Below are 5,070 nucleotides of genomic sequence, written 5' to 3'. Positions count from 1 at the left end.
CACCACCACCATCACTACCACCTCAGTGTTCCATCCGAGAAGTATGTGGCAGTTTCCACCATCCCAACAGTGCAGTTAAGCCCACCCTCACCTCAGACCCTTGCACAGTAACAAAGAGGTCAAAACATGGAAAATGCAGGGTACATAGAGGAACTAGGCATAGACCGGATGTTCTTTGCACAAGACCCGAGACTCGCTTTGTGGCCCCAGGTGTGGGAGCCCGTGAGGCTCACTGTGAGTTTGTGTTGCATCTATCACCTCCCCAGACCCAGACTGAGACCCCAGGCCCCAATTCCTTGAGGTGGGGACCCAGAGATGGAGGCAGGGAAGGAGCAACAGCAGCAGCAGCCAGGCCTTCGCCACCCTATCTCAAACCAGGCCTGCACATCCCGTCCCTCTACGCTTATTTCTCTCCTGCTTGGCCCAAAGGTGAGCAGACTACAGAACCAGCGGAAAGAAAATGTCTAAACATATAGCAATGGACCCAGTGTGGTTTTGATTCTGCCAAACTCTGCTTCTTGTTTTGTCCTGGGGTTCCCAGTAAGAGCAGTATCAACAGAGGAAAAGAAGCTCTGAGAAATCCTCTTTACAGTTTAGCGACGACAGGGTTAATCAGCCATGCTCCCTGTCGCGATCTGCTGTGGGATCTGGGCTCATTCCGGCCTGGCCCCACGCCCTTGTGCCTCTCCCAACTCAGCTGCCCTTCCTACTGGACATAAAAATCTCATTGCATTAACGTCAATCCTCCAGGTTAGACCACAAAAGCCGGGTCACGGTCTCTAGAAGCTCACTGCTGCTAGGCACATATGTCACCTGGCAGGAGGAGAAGAGCCCTGATTAGGAGGCAGGGGAAGGACAGCCATCTTCTGTAGTCCTCTTTCATTAGCACATTAGCATGAATGAGCTTATCAGATTAGCTAATTGTCACCTGGACACTTTGGACAGTGAAGAGATACTGGTGCGGCACGTTTCCACCAAGAGTAGAGGGAAGAACACACAGCAACAAGGCTGGAAGGGCCTGGAGCATCCTGGAAGGTCAGGGTCTGATTAAAAGGACAAACAGAGGATGCCTGTGACAGAGGATGGGACACAGGAGAGACAGTTCTCAATGAGAAGGTGCTGAGAAGGCACTCCCCCATTTCCGGCTTTGCACAGAGCACCTGATCTTGCTGGAGGAATGACAGGCAGACAAGGCAGCCAGCTCCAGAAGATGCCTCCACTTTGGCTTCTTGACACAGTATTGTCAAGTAAGACATAAAACAGTAATGTGCTAGGCTGGCGAGATAGCTCAGAAGACTAAAGTGCCTGCTTAGGCAAGCATAGGCAAGTGCAGGGACCATGGTTCACCCCAGCACCATGTGCCACGTCAGCCCTGGCCTTGGGCATGCTGAGCCTGCCAGAGGGCAGGCAGAGTGGCGCACACCTGTAATCATAGCGCTGGGGAGGCTGAAAGCAGGAGGATCACCATGAGTCTGAGCTGAGTAGTCAACAACCAAATACATTAAAAAAACAAAAACAAAAACAAAAAAATAACAGTAATGTGCTGGCCTCCCTTACAAATACCTAGAAAAGCTAACTAACCATGCAGAAACAGTTTAATACATGGATAGGAAGGAAGGAAGGAAGGAAGGAAGGAAGGAAGGAAGGAAGGAAGGAAGGAAGGAGAGGGAGAAGGAGGGACGTAGAAGGGAGGGGGACGTAAATGGGGAGGGAAGGGAAATGGGGAAGAAGGGAAAGGGCGGGGGCAGGAAGGAGGCGGAAGACTGACTGCTGTTCAATATAAGCTTTCAACACCCAAGCAGAAGCAGAAGACAAGACCCTGGGCTACTGTCCTCCAGTGGGGAGTTGCAGCAAACATGCTGAAATAAGCCAGGGTTCTACCTCCAGGGAAAGAAGAAGGGACAGTCTCCAGTGACAATGACAAGTAGTGTAGCCATTTACCTAAATCTTTCTCTAGGTGGGAAAATGATCTCTGTGGAATTCAACCACACAGTCAGAGCCCATAAATGTAAAAAAGCAACTCAAGGGCTGGGGTTGTGGCTCCCTGGTAGAGCACATTCTGGTTCAACGCCCAGGACTATCCAAAAAAAGGTTCCAGGCCAATTGTCACCCGCCCCCCCCCCTTGCAACGGCCCTCAACAACCCAGGGGTGCCACTCCAGTGCCACAAAACACTCACTGTGGGAAGACATGCCTCAGCCAGGACCTCCAGTTCATCCCAGAGAGAGTGAGTCAGCTGGGACAGGAAGTCAGACAGAAAGCGTCCGCCGGAACAGGAAGTCAGGTAGAGTGAGTCAACCCAGACAGGAAGTCAGGCAGAGCAAGTCTGTCGGGAACCGAAGTCAAACAGAGCGAGTCCTCCGGGACAGGAAGTCAGGTAGAATGAGTGAGCCAGACAGGAAGTCAGGCAGAGCGAGTCCGCTGGGACAGGAAGTCAGGCAGAGTGAAATCACAGTCATGGTCAAGAACATCATGAATCATCTCACATAAACAAGTCAGGAAAACATAATTTTTTTAAAATCAGAGCTTTTGACAATCGTACAAGTAACAGTGAAAGAAGTGTATTTTATTTATTTATTTTATTATTTTATTTTTTTTTGCGGAACCGGGGATTGAACTCAGACCCCTGGCTTGCCAGGGAAGTACTTATTCTACTGAGCCATCTCCCTGGCCGCAAGAAGTGTATTTTACATCAGAAGAAGTCTTATAATTATAAGATAGCACAATTTAAAAAACTAAAAGTATGAGGTCTGATACATGCCTGAATGAACAAAGCTCTAGCTAGGTTCAATCCTCAGTACCAAAAAAAAAAAAAGGTTTAAAAAGAATTGAGAAAAAAGTGAGTATACCTAGAACGAAATTTTTGTAGAATAGGTTCAGATAAAGAAAAAAAATAAACCTGAGGGAACTCTTCAAATAAAGTATACTGGACCAGCCAGATACCTTAGCAGACTAAAGCGCCTGCTTAGGCAGAGTGCAGAGACTGGGGTTCGGTCCCTGCTGTGTAGTGCCAGTCATGCCGCCGAAGCACCAAGAGGTCTGAGGCTGGGCGTGGTGGTGCACCCCTATAATCCCAGGGCTTGGGAGGCTAAAAACAAGAGAATCACTAGAAGTTGGAGCTGCTTAGTGAGACCGTGTAGACCCTGTACTAAATGCATTTTTTAAAAACTGAAGCACAGGTGAGGGCGTGAGGCTTCTCACCGTCGTTACATCTTTCCCATTTTTCTTTTACCTGGCATGCTCTTCTGATGCCGTCTACTAGGAAGCACAAGGCAGGGAGAATGCAAGTTTGAGGTGGGCATGAGCAGTTTATAATCCCAACTCCAACTGAGTGTGAGGGCACACCTGATACTCCTAGCACGGGCAGGAAGGGTGCCACATGTGTGGGTCACAGAGTGAATTCAAGGCCAGTCTGTACTACATAGTGAAGCCCTGTGATTTCGTTATTTTTCTCATTGCTAAGACAAAATACCCAGCCCCAAAGTTAGGGGAGGTAAAGTTTACTTGGCACAGTTTGTAGAGGTTTCAGTCCATAGTTCCCAGGCTGGCTCCAAGGCAGGGTGGCACAGCGGACAGGCATCACAGAGGAGAAACAGTTTATGGCTGGCAGGAGGCAGCAAGGGGGCAAGACAAGCCTCTTTCTGTCCCTCATGTTGTGCCAGGCTCCTGGGATTAGGCTGATGCCAATCCAATCAGGGGACTGATTTAGTAATCACCCACCCTTAGTCCTAGTGCCCTGAGGCCCAACACTGCACTATGAATCAGGCTAACACTCCAGGTCAAGTCATCTCTGAAAAGCTCCACCTATGACTGCGTAAGGTTTTGGGGGGGACATTTAAACACAGCCAGCTGGGGAGTTAGCTCAGCAGCATAAGTGCCCGCCAAGCACAAGGTCCTGAGTTCAATTCCCAGTACAAAAAAATAAATAAATAAAAAAATTGTGTCTCAAAAACAAAAAAAAAGAAATCCCAACTCAAAAACTAAAATAAAAAAGGAAGATAAATTTCAAATGTGCGCGCGCACACACACACACACACACACACACACATATTTCTTTTCTTTTCTTTTCTTTTCTTTTCTTTTCTTTTCTTTTCTTTTCTTTTTTGTGGAACTGGGGATTGAACTCAGATCCTTGAGTTTGCCAGTCAAGTGCTTATCCTACTGAGCCATCTCCCTGGCCCCCACACATTTATTTTCAGTGTTAGGGATTGAACTGATTCTTACACATGCTAGGCACTTGGTGATGCTCAACCACTAAGCTACATCCATCCCCCCTTAACATTTTTTTTTCTTCTTTATTTTTGTTTTTGGGTATTTTGAGACAGGGCACTATGCAATTCAAAAAGAAGAGACTAGAAACAAGCCCTTGAGCCCCCTATATACCTCCTCTGGCCTCTGATACCCAAGTGATGGGCTTACAGGTGTGTGCCACCATATCCACCAACACTTCTTAGTGTCTGCTATTTTCCATGTTTTTTATCAATAGGAATTCTGAAGGACAGACAGAATGAAAGGGGTGTTCGACTTGAACAGATGGTGGCTGAAATTCTTCCAAAGTATGAAACGACATGCATCTTCAGATTTAAGAGCAGTGAGCTAGGTGTGGGGCACACACCTGGAGTCCCAGCCCAAGTTCAAGTCCAGTCCAGGCAATTCAGCAAAACACTGCCTCAAAAGGACTGGGCTTGTAACTCAATCAGAAGCTGCTGGGATCCCCAGGTCCACAAAAAGAGGAAGGAGAAAGAGAAAGAGGAGGGGGAAGAGAGGCAAGAGGAAAAGAAGAAGAAGAGGGAGGAAGAAAGAGGTGGAGGAACAAGAAGGGGAGGAGGAGGAGCAAGGAAAAAGAAAAAGTACATTATTACTAGAGACCTCTCATTGTGCACACTAGCACCAGAGCTTTTCCCACCTGATTTAGCACCCACTAACTAGCCCTTTAGCCCCTGCTCTGTGTCCCCACCCATTGTCTGTGTCCCCAGCCCTCCTCTGTGTCCCCACCCATTCTCTGTGTCCCCAGCCCTCCTCTGTGTCCCCTCCCATTCTCTGTGTGCCCACACCTCCTCTGTGTTCCCAC

The sequence above is a fragment of the Octodon degus genome, unplaced genomic scaffold (assembly GCF_000260255.1).
Source record: "Octodon degus isolate 3935 unplaced genomic scaffold, OctDeg1.0 scaffold00007, whole genome shotgun sequence".
Classification (NCBI taxonomy): domain Eukaryota; kingdom Metazoa; phylum Chordata; class Mammalia; order Rodentia; family Octodontidae; genus Octodon; species Octodon degus.
The sequence above is the reverse complement of the archived record's forward strand: the minus strand, read 5'-3'. Positions refer to the sequence as shown.